Genomic DNA, 14,039 nt, shown 5'->3' on the forward strand with positions numbered 1-14,039 from the left:
AGAGTGTCAGAGAGCTTCAGACAGTGTCAGGGAGTGTCAGAGAGTGTCAGAGAGTTTCAGATAGAGTCAGACAGTGTCTGAGATTGTCAAAGAGTGTCAAAGAGTTTCAGAGAGTGTCAGAGAGTGTCAGAGAGTTTCAGAGAGTGTCAGGGAGTGTCAGAGAGTGTCAGAGAGTTTCAGAAAGAGTCAGACAGTGTCTGAGAGTGTCAAAGAGTGTCAAAGAGTTTCAGAGAGTGTCAGAGAGTGTCAGAGAGTGTCAGAGGGTGTCAGAGAGTGTCAAAGAGTTTCAGAGAGTTTCTGAGAGTCTCGTAGAGTGCCAGAGAGTTTCTGAGAGTTTCTGAGTGTGTCGAAGTGTGTCTGCGGGAGTCAGAGAGTATCTGAGAGTGTCACAGAGTTTCAGAGAGTGTCTGAGAATGTCAGAGAGAGTCAGAGTGTTTCAGAGAGTTTTACAGAGTTTCAGAGAGTGTCAGAGATTTTCAGAGAGTTTCAGAGATCTTCAGAGAGTGTCAGAGAGTGCGAGAAAGTTTCAGAGAGTGTCACAGAGTGGCGAAGAGTTTCAGAGAGATTCAGAGAGTGTCTGAGAGATTCAGAAAGTGTCGGATAGTATCAGAGAGTTTCAGAGATCCTCAGAGAGTGTCTGAGAGTGTCTGAGAGTGCCAGAGATTGTCAGAGAGTTTCAGAGATTGTCAGAGAGTGTCAGAGAGTTTCAGAGAGTTTCAGACAGTTTCAGAGAGTGTCAGAGAGTTTCAGAGAGCTTCAGAGAGTTTCAGAGATCTTCAGAGAGTGTCTGAGAGTGTCTGAGAGTGCCAGAGATTGTCAGAGAGTTTCAGAGAGTGTCAGAGAGTGTCAGAGAGTTTCAGAGAGTTTCAGAGTGTGTCAGAGAGTTTCAGAGAGTCTCAGAGCATGCCAGAGAGTCTCAGAGAGTTTCAGGGAATTTCTGATTGTTTCTGAGAGAGTCAGAGAGTTTCAGAGAGTTTCAGAGAGCTTCAGAGAGTTTCAGAGAGTGTCAGAAAGTTTCAGAGATTGTCAGAGAGTTTCAAAGAGTGTCACAGAGTGTCAGTGTGATTCAGAGAGTTTCAGAGAGAGTCAGTGAGTGTCAGAGAGTGTCATAGAGTGTCACAGAGTTTCAGAGAGTGTCAGAGAGTGTCAGAGAGTGTCAGAGAGTGTCAGAGAGTTTCAGAGACTTTCTGAGAGTGTCAGACAGTTCCAGAGAGTTTCTGAGAGCTTCTGAGTGTGGCGGAGTGTGTCTGAGAGAGTCAGAGAGTATCTGAGAGTGTCACAGAGTGTCAGAGAGTGTCAGAGATTTTCAGAGAGTTTCAGAGATGTTCAGAGATTGTCAGAGAGTGTCAGAAAGTTTCAGAGAGAGTCAGAGAGTGTCAGGGAGTTTCAGAGAGTTTCCGAGAGTGTCACAGAGTGTCAGAGCTTTTCAGAGAGATTCAGAGAGTGTCAGAGAGTGTCACAGAGTGTCATAGAGTTGCAGAGTGTGTCAGAGAGTGTCCGGGAGTTTCAGAAAGAGTCAGAGAGTTTCAGAAAGAGTCAGAGAGTGTCAGAGAGTGTCTGAGAGTGTCAGAGAGTGTCAGAGTTTTTCAGAGAGATTCAGAGAGTGTCAGAGAGTGTCACAGAGTGTCATAGAGTTGCAGAGTGTGTCAGAGAGTGTCCGAGAGTTTTAGAAAGAGTCAGAGAGTGTCGGAGAGTTTCAGAAAGAGTCAGAGAGTGTCAGAGAGTGTCTGAGAGTGTCAGAGAGTGTCAGAGTTTTTCAGAGCGTGTCACAGAGTTTCAGAGAGTGTCAGAGATTTTCAGAGAGTGCCAGAGATCTTCAGAGAGTGTCAGAGAGTGCCAGAAAGTTTCAGAGAGTGTCACAGAGTGTCGGAGAGTTTCAGAGAGATTCAGAGAGTGTCCGAGAGATTCAGAAAGCGTCAGATAGTGTCAGAGAGTTTCATGAAGTGTCTGAGAGTGTCAGAGAGTGTCTGAGAGTGTCAGAGAGTGTCAGAGCGTTTCAGAGAGTGTCAGAGAGTGTCAGAGAGTTTCAGAGAATTTCAGAGAGTGTCAGAGAGTTTCAGAGAGTTTCAGAGAGTGTCAGAGTGTGCAGAGAGTGTCTGAGAGTGTCTGAGAGTTTCAGAGAGTGTCAGAGAGTGTCAGAGAGTTTCAGTGAGCTTCTGAGAGTTTCTGAGAATGTCAGAGAGTTACAAAGAGTTTCAGAGAGTTTCAGAGAGTGTCAGAAAGTTTCAGAGAGTGTCCGAGAGATTCAGAGAGTTTTAGAGGGTGTCACAGAGTGTCAGAGAGTTTCAGAAATCTTCAGAGAGTGTCAGGGAGTGTCAGAGAGTGTCAGAGAGTTTCAGAGAGTTTCAGAGAGAGTCAGACAGTGTCTGAGAGTGTCAAAGAGTGCCAAAGAGTTTCAGAGAGTGTCAGAGAGTGTCAGAGAGTGTCAGAGGGTTTCAGAGAGTGTCAGAGAGTTTCAGAGAAATTCTGAGAGTGTCAGAGAGTGCCTGAGAGTTTCAGAGAGTGTCAGAAAGTTTCAGAGAGTGTCCGAGAGTTTCAGAGAGTTTCAGATGGTGTCACAGAGTGTCAGAGAGTTTCAGAAATCTTCAGAGAGTGTCAGGGAGTGTCAGAGAGTGTTAGAGAGTTTCAGAGAGTTTCAGAGAGAGTCAGACAGTGTCTGAGAGTGTCAAAGAGTGCCAAAGAGTTTCAGAGAGTGTCAGAGAGTGTCAGAGAGTGTCAGAGGGTATCAGAGAGTGTCAGAGAGTTTCAGAGAATTTCTGAGAGTGTCAGAGAGTGCCTGAGAGTTTCTGAGAGTGTCACAGAGTGTCAGAGAGTGTCAGAGATTTTCAGAGAGTTTCAGAGATGTTCAGAGAGTGTCAGAGAGTGTCAGAAAGTTTCAGAGAGAGTCAGAGAGTGTCAGGGAGTTTCAGAGAGTTTCAGTGAGTGTCACAGAGTGTCAGAGCTTTTCAGAGAGATTCAGAGAGTGTCAGAGAGTGTCACAGGGTGTCATAGAGTTGCAGAGTGTGTCAGAGAGTGTCCGAGAGTTTCAGAAAGAGTCAGAGAGTGTCACAGAGTTTCAGAAAGAGTCAGAGAGTGTCAGAAAGTGTCTGAGAGTGTCAGAGAGTGTCAGAGTTTTTCAGAGAGTGTCACAGAGTTTCAGAGAGTGTCAGAGATTTTCAGAGAGTGCCAGAGATCTTCAGAGAGTGTCAGAGAGTGCCAGAAAGTTTCAGAGAGTGTCACAGAGTGTCGGAGAGTTTCAGAGAGATTCAGAGAGTGTCCGAGAGATTCAGAAAGCGTCAGATAGTGTCAGAGAGTTTCAGAAAGTGTCACAGAGTGTCAGAGAGTTTCTGAGAGTGTCAGAGAGTGTCAGAGAGTTTCAGAGAGTGTCAGAGAGTTTCAGAGAATTTCAGAGAGTGTCAGAGAGTTTCAGAGAGTCTCAGATAGTGTCAGAGAGTGTCAGAGAGTGTCTGAGAGTGTCTGAGAGTTTCAGAGAGTGTCAGAGTGTGTCAGAGAGTTTCAGTGAGCTTCGGAGTGTTTCTGAGATTGTCAGAGAGTTACAAAGAGTTTCAGAGAGTTTCAGAGAGTGTCAGAAAGTTTCAGAGAGTGTCCGAGAGTTTCAGAGATTTTCAGAGAGTTTCAGAGAGTGTCAGGGACCGTCAGAGAGTGTCAGAGAGTTTCAGAGAGTTTCAGAGAGAGTCAGACAGTGTCTGAGAGTGTCAAAGAGTGTCAAAGAGTTTCAGAGAGTGTCAGAGAGTGTCAGAGAGTGTCAGAGGGTTTCAGAGAGTGTCAGAGTGTTTCAGAGAATTTCTGAGAGTGTCAGAGAGTGCCTGAGAGTTTCTGACTGTTTCTGAGTGTGCCGGAGAGTGTCAGAGAGTGTCAGAGTGTTTCAGAGAGTCTCACAGAGTTTCAGAGAGTGTCAGAGATTTTCAGAGAGTTTCAGAGATCTTCAGAGAGTGTCAGTGAGTGCCACAGAGTGTCAGTGAGTGTCAGAGCGTTTCAGAGATTGTCAGACAGTGTCAGATAGTGTCAGTGATTGTCAGAGAGTATCAGAGAGTGTCACAGAGTGTCAGTGTGATTCAGAGAGTTTCAGAGAGAGTCAGTGAGTGTCAGAGAGTGTCATAGAGTGTCACAGAGTTTCAGAGAGTGTCAGAGAGCGTCAGAGAGTGTCAGAGAGTTTCAGAGAGTGTCAGAGAGTTTCAGAGACTTTCTGAGAGTGTCAGACAGTTCCAGAGAGTTTCTGAGAGCTTCTGAGTGTGTCGGAGTGTGTCTGAGAGAGTCAGAGAGTATCTGAGAGTGTCACAGAGTGTCAGAGAGTGTCAGAGATTTTCAGAGAGTTTCAGAGAGTTTCAGAGATGTTCAGAGATTGTCAGAGAGTGTCAGAAAGTTTCAGAGAGAGTCAGAGAGTGTCAGGGAGTTTCAGAGAGTTTCCGAGAGTGTCACAGAGTGTCAGAGCTTTTCAGAGAGATTCAGAGAGTGTCAGAGAGTGTCACAGAGTGTCATAGAGTTGCAGAGTGTGTCAGAGAGTGTCCGAGAGTTTCAGAAAGAGTCAGAGAGTGTCAGAGAGTTTCAGAAAGAGTCAGAGAGTGTCAGAGAGTGTCTGAGAGTGTCAGAGAGTGTCAGAGTTTTTCAGAGAGATTCAGAGAGTGTCAGAGAGTGTCACAGAGTGTCATAGAGTTGCAGAGTGTGTCAGAGAGTGTCCGAGAGTTTTAGAAAGAGTCAGAGAGTGTCGGAGAGTTTCAGAAAGAGTCAGAGAGTGTCAGAGAGTGTCTGAGAGTGTCAGAGAGTGTCAGAGTTTTTCAGAGCGTGTCACAGAGTTTCAGAGAGTGTCAGAGATTTTCAGAGAGTGCCAGAGATCTTCAGAGAGTGTCAGAGAGTGCCAGAAAGTTTCAGAGAGTGTCACAGAGTGTCGGAGAGTTTCAGAGAGATTCAGAGAGTGTCCGAGAGATTCAGAAAGCGTCAGATAGTGTCAGAGAGTTTCATAAAGTGTTTGAGAGTGTCAGAGAGTGTCTGAGAGTGTCAGAGAGTGTCAGAGAGTTTCAGAGAGTGTCAGAGAGTGTCAGAGAGTTTCAGAGAATTTCAGAGAGTGTCAGAGAGTTTCAGAGAGTTTCAGATAGTGTCAGAGAGTGTCAGAGAGTGTCTGAGAGTGTCTGAGAGTTTCAGAGAGTGTCAGAGAGTGTCAGAGAGTTTCAGTGAGCTTCTGAGAGTTTCTGAGAATGTCAGAGAGTTACAAAGAGTTTCAGAGAGTTTCAGAGAGTGTCAGAAAGTTTCAGAGAGTGTCCGAGAGATTCAGAGAGTTTCAGAAGGTGTCACAGAGTGTCAGAGAGTTTCAGAAATCTTCAGAGAGTGTCAGGGAGTGTCAGAGAGTGTCAGAGAGTTTCAGAGAGTTTCAGAGAGAGTCAGACAGTGTCTGAGAGTGTCAAAGAGTGCCAAAGAGTTTCAGAGAGTGTCAGAGAGTGTCAGAGAGTGTCAGAGGGTTTCAGAGAGTGTCAGAGAGTTTCAGAGAAATTCTGAGAGTGACAGAGAGTGCCTGAGAGTTTCAGAGAGTGTCAGAAAGTTTCAGAGAGTGTCCGAGAGTTTCAGAGAGTTTCAGAGGGTGTCACAGAGTGTCAGAGAGTTTCAGAAATCTTCAGAGAGTGTCAGGGAGTGTCAGAGAGTGTCAGAGAGTTTCAGAGAGTTTCAGAGAGAGTCAGACAGTGTCTGAGAGTGTCAAAGACTGCCAAAGAGTTTCAGAGAGTGTCAGAGAGTGTCAGAGAGTGTCAGAGGGTATCAGAGAGTGTCAGAGAGTTTCAGAGAATTTCTGAGAGTGTCAGAGAGTGCCTGAGAGTTTCTGAGAGTGTCACAGAGTGTCAGAGAGTGTCAGAGATTTTCAGAGAGTTTCAGAGATGTTCAGAGAGTGTCAGAGAGTGTCAGAAAGTTTCAGAGAGAGTCAGAGAGTGTCAGGGAGTTTCAGAGAGTTTCAGTGAGTGTCACAGAGTGTCAGAGCTTTTCAGAGAGATTCAGAGAGTGTCAGAGAGTGTCACAGGGTGTCATAGAGTTGCAGAGTGTGTCAGAGAGTGTCCGAGAGTTTCAGAAAGAGTCAGAGAGTGTCACAGAGTTTCAGAAAGAGTCTGAGAGTGTCAGAGAGTGTCTGAGAGTGTCAGAGAGTGTCAGAGTTTTTCATAGAGTGCCAGAAAGTTTCACAGAGTGTCGGAGAGTTTCAGAGAGATTCAGAGAGTGTCCGAGAGATTCAGAAAGCGTCAGATAGTGTCAGAGAGTTTCAGAAAGTGTCACAGAGTGTCAGAGAGTTTCTGAGAGTGTCAGAGAGTGTCAGAGAGTTTCAGAGAGTGTCAGAGAGTTTCAGAGAATTTCAGAGAGTGTCAGAGAGTTTCAGAGAGTCTCAGATAGTGTCAGAGAGTGTCAGAGAGTGTCTGAGAGTGTCTGAGAGTTTCAGAGAGTGTCAGAGAGTGTCAGAGAGTTTCAGTGAGCTTCGGAGTGTCTGAGAGTGTCTGAGAGTTTCAGAGAGTTTCAGAGAGTGTCAGAAAGTTTCAGAGAGTGTCCGAGAGTTTCAGAGAGTTTCAGAGGGTGTCACAGAGTGTCAGAGAGTTTCAGAAAGCTTCAGAGAGTGTCAGGGACTGTCAGAGAGTGTCAGAGAGTTTCAGAGAGTTTCAGAGAGAGTCAGACAGTGTCTGAGAGTGTCAAAGAGTGTCAAAGAGTTTCAGAGAGTGTCAGAGAGTGTCAGAGAGTGTCAGAGGGTTTCAGAGAGTGTCAGAGAGTTTCAGAGAATTTCTGAGAGTGTCAGAGAGTGCCTGAGAGTTTCTGACAGTTTCTGAGTGTGCCGGAGAGTGTCAGAGAGTGTCAGAGTGTTTCAGAGAGTGTCACAGAGTTTCAGAGAGTGTCAGAGATTTTCAGAGAGTTTCAGAGATCTTCAGAGAGTGTCAGTGAGTGCCACAGAGTGTCAGTGAGTGTCAGAGCGTTTCAGAGATTGTCAGACAGTGTCAGATAGTGTCAGTGATTGTCAGAGAGTATCAGAGAGTTTCTGCGAGATTCAGAGAGAGTCATCGAGTGTCAGAGAGTGTCAAAGAGTTTCAGAGATTGTCACAGAGTGTCAGAGAGTTTCAGAGAGTTTCAGCGAGTTTCAGAGAGTTTCTGAGATTTTCTGAGATTGTCAGAGAGTTTCAGAGAGTTTCAGAGATCTTCAGAGTGTTTCAGAGTGTTTCAGAGAGTGTCGGAATGTTTCAAGAGAGTGTCAGAGAGTGTCATAGACTTTTAGAGAATTTCAGAGAGTGTCACAGACTGTCAGAGCTTTTCAGAGAGATTCAGAGAGTGTCAGAGAGTGTCACAGAGTGTCATAGAGTTGCAGAGTGTGTCAGAGAGTGTCCGAGAGTTTCAGAAAGAGTCAGATAGTGTCGGAGAGTGTCTGAGAGTGTAAGAGAGTGTCAGAGTCTTTCAGAGAGTGTCAGAGAGTTTCAGAGAGTGTCAGAGATTTTCAGAGTGTGCCAGAGATCTTCAGAGAGTGTCAGAGAGTGCCAGAAAGTTTCAGAGAGTGTCACAGAGTGTCGGAGAGTTTCAGAGAGATTCAGAGAGTGTCCGAGAGATTCAGAATGTGTCAGATAGAGTCAGAGAGTTTCAGAAAGTATCACAGAGTGTCAGAGAGTGTCTGAGAGTGTCAGAGAGTGTCAGAGAGTTTCAGAGAGTGTCAGAGAGTTTCAGAGAATTTCGGAGAGTGTCAGAGAGTTTCAGAGAGGCTCAGATAGTGTCAGAGAGTGTCAGAGAGGGTCTGAGAGTGTCTGACAGTTTCAGAGAGTGTCAGAGAGTTTCAGTGAGCTTCTGAGAGTTTCTGAGAGTGTCAGAGAGTTACAAAGAGTTTCAGAGAGTTTCAGAGAGTGTCAGAAAGTTTCAGAGAGTGTCCGAGAGTTTCAGAGAGTTTCAGAGGGTTTCACAGAGTGTCAGAGAGTTTCAGAAATCTTCAGAGAGTGTCTGAGAGTGTCAAAGAGTGCCAAAGAGTGTCAGAGAGTGTCAGAGAGTGTCAGAGGGTTTCAGAGAGTGTCAGAGAGTTTCAGAGAATTTCTGAGAGTGTCAGAGAGTGCCTGACAGTTTCTGAGAGTGTCACAGAGTGTCAGAGAGTGTCAGAGATTTTCAGAGAGTTTCAGAGATGTTCAGAGAGTGTCAGAGAGTGTCAGAAAGTTTCAGAGAAAGTCAGTGAGTGTCAGGGAGTTTCAGAGAGTTTCAGTGAGTGTCACAGAGTGTCAGAGCTTTTCAGAGAGATTCAGAGAGTGTCAGAGAGTGTCACAGGGTGTCATAGAGTTGCAGAGTGTGTCAGAGAGTGTCCGAGAGTTTCAGAAAGAGTCAGAGAGTGTCAGAGAGTTTCAGAAAGAGTCAGAGAGTGTCAGAGAGTGTCTGAGAGTGTCAGAGAGTGTCAGAGTTTTACAGAGAGTTTCAGAGAGTGTCAGAGAGTGTCAGAGAGCTTCAGACAGTGTCAGGGAGTGTCAGAGAGTGTCAGAGAGTTTCAGATAGAGTCAGACAGTGTCTGAGATTGTCAAAGAGTGTCAAAGAGTTTCAGAGAGTGTCAGAGAGTGTCAGAGAGTTTCAGAGAGTGTCAGGGAGTGTCAGAGAGTGTCAGAGAGTTTCAGAAAGAGTCAGACAGTGTCTGAGAGTGTCAAAGAGTTTCAAAGAGCTTCAGAGAGTGTCAGAGAGTGTCAGAGGGTGTCAGAGAGTTTCAGAGAGTGTCAAAGAGTTTCAGAGAGTTTCTGAGAGTGTCGAAGTGTGTCTGCGGGAGTCAGAGAGTATCTGAGAGTGTCACAGAGTTTCAGAGAGTGTCTGAGAACGTCAGAGAGTGTCAGAGTGTTTCAGAGAGTTTTACAGAGTTTCAGAGAGTGTCAGAGATTTTCAGAGAGTTTCAGAGATCTACAGAGAGTGTCAGAGAGTGCGAGAAAGTTTCAGAGAGTGTCACAGAGTGTCGGAGAGTTTCAGAGAGATTCAGAGAGTGTCCGAGAGATTCAGAAAGTGTCAGATAGTATCAGAGAGTTTCAGAGATCTTCAGAGAGTGTCTGAGAGTGTCTGAGAGTGCCAGAGATTGTCAGAGAGTTTCAGAGATTGTCAGAGAGTGTCAGAGAGTTTCAGAGAGTTTCAGAGAGTTTCAGAGAGTGTCAGAGAGTTTCAGAGAGCTTCAAAGAGTTTCAGAGATCTTCAGAGAGTGTCTGAGAGTGTCTGAGAGTGCCAGAGATTGTCAGAGAGTTTCAGAGAGTGTCAGAGAGTGTCAGAGAGTTTCAGAGAGTTTCAGAGTGTGTCAGAGAGTTTCAGAGAGTCTCAGAGAGTGCCAGAGAGTCTCAGAGAGTTTCAGGGAGTTTCTGATTGTTTCTGAGAGAGTCAGAGAGTTTCAGAGAGTTTCAGAGAGCTTCAGAAAGTTTCAGAGATTGTCGGAGAGTTTCTAAGAGTGTCACAGAGTGTCAGTGTGATTCAGAGAGTTTCAGAGAGAGTCAGTGAGTGTCAGAGAGTGTCATAGAGTGTCACAGAGTTTTAGAGAGTGTCAGAGAGCGTCAGAGAGTGTCAGAGAGTTTCAGAGAGTGTCAGAGAGATTCAGAGAGTGTCAGAGAGTTTCAGAGACATTCTGATAGTGTCAGAGAGTGCCTGAGAGTTTCTGACAGTTTCTGAGTGTGTCGGAGAGACTCAGAGAATGTCAAAGATTTTCAGAGATTGTCACAGAGTGTCAGAGAGTTTCAGAGAGTTTCAGAGAGTGTCAGAGAGCTTCAGACAGTGTCAGGGAGTGTCAGAGAGTGTCAAAGAGTTTCAGATAGAGTCAGACAGTGTCTGAGATTGTCAAAGAGTGTCAAAGAGTTTCAGAGAGTGTCAGAGAGTGTCAGAGAGCTTCAGAGAGTGTCAGGGAGTGTCAGAGAGTGTCAGAGAGTTTCAGAGAGAGTCAGACAGTGTCTGAGAGTGTCAAAGAGTGTCAAAGTGTTTCAGAGGGTGTCAGAGAGTGTCAGAGGGTGTCAGAGAGTTTCAGAGAGTGTCAAAGAGTTTCTGAGAGGTTCTGAGAGTGTCAGAGAGTGCGAGAAAGTTTCAGAGAGTGTCACAGAGTGTCGGAGAGTGTCAGAGAGATTCAGAGAGTGTCCGAGAGATTCAGAAAGTGTCAGATAGTGTCAGAGAGTTTCAGAGATCTTCAGAGAGTGTCTGAGAGTGTCTGAGAGTGCCAGAGATTGTCAGAGAGTTTCAGAGAGTGTCAGAGAGTGTCAGAGAGTTTCAGAGAGTTTCAGAGAGTGTCAGAGAGTGTCAGAGAGTTTCAGAGAGCTTCAGAGAGTTTCAGAGAGTGTCAGAAAGTTTCAGAGAATGTCAGAGAGTTTCAGAGAGTGTCACAGAGTGTCAGAGTGATTCAGAGAGTGTCAGAGAGTGTCAGAGAGTTTCAGAGAGTGTCAGAGAGTTTCAGAGAGTTTCTGAGAGTGCCAGAGAGTTCCAGAGAGTTTCTGAGAGTTTCTGAGTGTGTCGGAGTGTGTCTGAGAGAGTCAGAGAGTATCTGAGAGTGTCACAGAGTGTCAGGGAGTGTCAGAGATTTTCAGAGAGTTTCAGAGATGTTCAGAGAGTGTCAGAGAGTGTCAGAATGTTTCAGAGAGAGTCAGAGAGTGTCACAGAGTGTCATAGAGTTGCAGAGTGTGTCAGAGAGTGTCCGAGAGTTTCAGAAAGAGTCAGATAATGTCAGAGAGTTTCAGAAAGAGTCAGAGAGTGTCAGAGAGTGTCCGAGAGTGTCAGAGAGTGTCAGAGTCTTTCAGAGAGTGTCAGAGAGTTTCAGAGAGTGTCAGAGATTTTCAGAGAGTGCCAGAGATCTTCAGAGAGTGTCAGAGAGTGCCAGAAAGTTTCAGAGAGTGTCACAGAGTGTCGGAGAGTTTCAGAGAGATTCAGAGAGTGTCCGAGAGATTCTGAAAGTGTCAGATAGTGTCAGAGAGTTTCAGAAAGTGTCACAGAGTGTCAGAGAGTGTCTGAGTGTGTCAGAGAGTGTCAGAGAGTTTCAGAGAGTGTCAGAGAGTTTCAGAGAATTTCAGAGAGTGTCAGAGTGTTTCAGAGAGTCTCAGATAGTGTCAGAGACTGTCAGAGAGTATCTGAGAGTGTCTGAGAGTTTCAGAGAGTGTCAGAGAGTGTCAGAGAGTTTCAGTGAGCTTCTGAGAGTTTCTGAGAGTGTCAGAGAGTTACAAAGAGTTTCAGAGAGTTTCAGAGAGTGTCAGAAAGTTTCAGAGAGTGTCCGAGATTTTCAGAGAGTTTCAGAGGGTGTCACAGAGTGTCAGAGAGTTTCAGAAAGCTTCAGAGAGAGTCAGACAGTGTCTGAGAGTGTCAAAGAGTGTCAAAGAGTTTCAGAGAGTGTCAGAGAGTGTCAGAGGGTTTCAGAGAGTGTCAGAGAGTTTCAGAGAATTTCTGAGAGTGTCAGAGAGTGCCTGAGAGTTTCTGACAGTTTCTGAGTTTGCCGGAGAGTGTCAGAGTGTTTCAGAGAGTGTCACAGAGTTTCAGAGAGTGTCAGAGATTTTCAGAGAGTTTCAGAGATGTTCAGAGAGTGTCAGAGAGTGTCAGAAAGTTTCAGAGAGAGTCAGAGAGTGTCACAGAGTGTCATAGAGTTGCAGAGTGTGTCAGAGAGTGTCCGAGAGTTTCAGAAAGAGTCAGATAGTGTCAGAGAGTTTCAGAAAGAGTCAGAGAGTGTCAGAGAGTGTCTGAGAGTGTCAGAGAGTGTCAGAGTCTTTCAGAGAGCGTCAGAGAGTTTCAGAGAGTGTCAGAGATTTTCAGAGAGTGCCAGAGATCTTCAGAGAGTGTCAGAGAGTGCCAGAAAGTTTCAGAGAGTGTCACAGAGTGTCGGAGAGTTTCAGAGAGATTCAGAGAGTGTCCGAGAGATTCAGAAAGTGTCAGATAGTGTCAGAGAGTTTCAGAAAGTGTCACAGAGTGTCAGAGAGTGTCTGAGAGTGTCAGAGAGTGTCAGAGAGTTTCAGAGAGTGTCAGAGAGTTTCAGAGAATTTCAGAGAGTGTCAGAGTGTTTCAGAGAGTCTCAGATAGTGTCAGAGACTGTCAGAGAGTGTCTGAGAGTGTCTGAGAGTTTCAGAGAGTGTCAGAGAGTGTCAGAGAGTTTCAGTGAGCTTCTGAGAGTTTCTGAGAGTGTCAGAGAGTTACAAAGAGTTTCAGAGAGTTTCAGAGAGTGTCAGAAAGTTTCAGAGAGTGTCCGAGATTTTCAGAGAGTTTCAGAGGGTGTCACAGAGTGTCAGAGAGTTTCAGAAAGCTTCAGAGAGAGTCAGACAGTGTCTGAGAGTGTCAAAGAGTGTCAAAGAGTTTCAGAGAGTGTCAGAGAGTGTCAGAGGGTTTCAGAGAGTGTCAGAGAGTTTCAGAGAATTTCTGAGAGTGTCAGAGAGTGCCTGAGAGTTTCTGACAGTTTCTGAGTTTGCCGGAGAGTGTCAGAGTGTTTCAGAGAGTGTCACAGAGTTTCAGAGAGTGTCAGAGATTTTCAGAGAGTTTCAGAGATCTTCAGAGAGTGTCAGTGAGTGCCACAGAGTGTCAGTGAGTGTCAGAGAGTTTCAGAGAGTGTCAGAGATTTTCAGAGAGTTTCAGAGATCTTCAGAGAGTGTCAGAGAGTGCCAGAAAGTTTCAGAGAGTGTCACAGAGTGCCGGAGAGTGTCAGAGAGATTCAGAGAGTGTCCGAGAGATTCAGAAAGTGTCAGATAGTGTCAGAGAGTTTCAGAAAGTGTCAGAGAGTGTCTGAGAGTGTCAGAGATTGTCAGAGAGTTTCAGAGAGTGTCAGTGAGTTTCAGAGAGTTTCAGAGAGTGTCAGAGAGTGTCAGAGAGCTTCAGACAGTGTCAGGGAGTGTCAGAGAGTGTCAGAGAGTTTCAGATAGAGTCAGACAGTGTCTGAGATTGTCAAAGAGTGTCAAAGAGTTTCAGAGAGTGTCAGAGAGTTTCAGAGAGTGTCAGGGAGTGTCAGGGAGTGTCAGAGAGTGTCAGAGAGTTTCAGAGACATTCTGATAGTTTCAGAGAGTGCCTGAGAGTTTCTGACAGTTTCTGAGTGTGTCGGAGAGACTCAGAGAATGTCAAAGATTTTCAGAGATTGTCACAGAGTGTCAGAGAGTTTCAGAGAGTTTCAGAGAGTGTCAGAGAGTGTCAGAGAGCTTCAGACAGTGTCAGGGAGTGTCAGAGAGTGTCAAAGAGTTTCAGATAGAGTCAGACAGTGTCTGAGATTGTCAAAGAGTGTCAAAGAGTTTCAGAGAGTGTCAGAGAGTGTGAGAGAGCTTCAGAGAGTGTCAGGGAGTGTCAGAGAGTGTCAGAGAGTTTCAGAGAGAGTCAGACAGTGTCTGAGAGTGTCAAAGAGTGTCAAAGTGTTTCAGAGGGTGTCAGAGAGTGTCAGATAGTGTCAGAGAGTTTCAGAGAGTGTCAAAGAGTTTCAGAGAGGTTCTGAGAGTGTCAGAGAGAGCGAGAAAGTTTCAGAGAGTGTCACAGAGTGTCGGAGAGTTTCAGAGAGATTCAGAGAGTGTCCGAGAGATTCAGAAAGTGTCAGATAGTGTCAGAGAGTTTCAGAGATCTTCAGAGTGTGTCTGAGAGTGTCTGAGAGTGCCAGAGATTGTCAGAGAGTTTCAGAGAGTGTCAGAGAGTGTCAGAGAGTTTCAGAGAGTGTCAGAGAGTGTCTGAGAGTGTCAGAGATTGTCAGAGAGTTTCAGAGAGTGTCAGTGAGTTTCAGAGAGTTTCAGAGAGTGTCAGAGAGTGTCAGAGAGCTTCAGACAGTGTCAGGGAGTGTCAGAGAGTGTCAGAGAGTTTCAGAAAGTGTCAGATAGTGTCAGAGAGTTTCAGAAAGTGTCAGAGAGTGTCTGAGAGTGTCAGAGATTGTCAGAGAGTTTCAGAGAGTGTCAGTGAGTTTCAGAGAGTTTCAGAGAGTGTCAGAGAGTGTCAGAGAGCTTCAGACAGTGTCAGGGAGTGTCAGAGAGTGTCAGAGAGTTTCAGATAGAGTCAGACAGTGTCTGAGATTGTCAAAGAGTGTCAAAGAGTTTCAGAGAGTGTCAGAGAGTTTCAGAGAGTGTCAGGGAGTGTCAGGGAGTGTCAGAGAGTGTCAGAGAGTTTCAGAGACATTCTGA

Source organism: Heterodontus francisci, chromosome 23 (assembly GCF_036365525.1).
Source record: "Heterodontus francisci isolate sHetFra1 chromosome 23, sHetFra1.hap1, whole genome shotgun sequence".
NCBI classification, from domain to species: Eukaryota; Metazoa; Chordata; class Chondrichthyes; order Heterodontiformes; family Heterodontidae; genus Heterodontus; species Heterodontus francisci.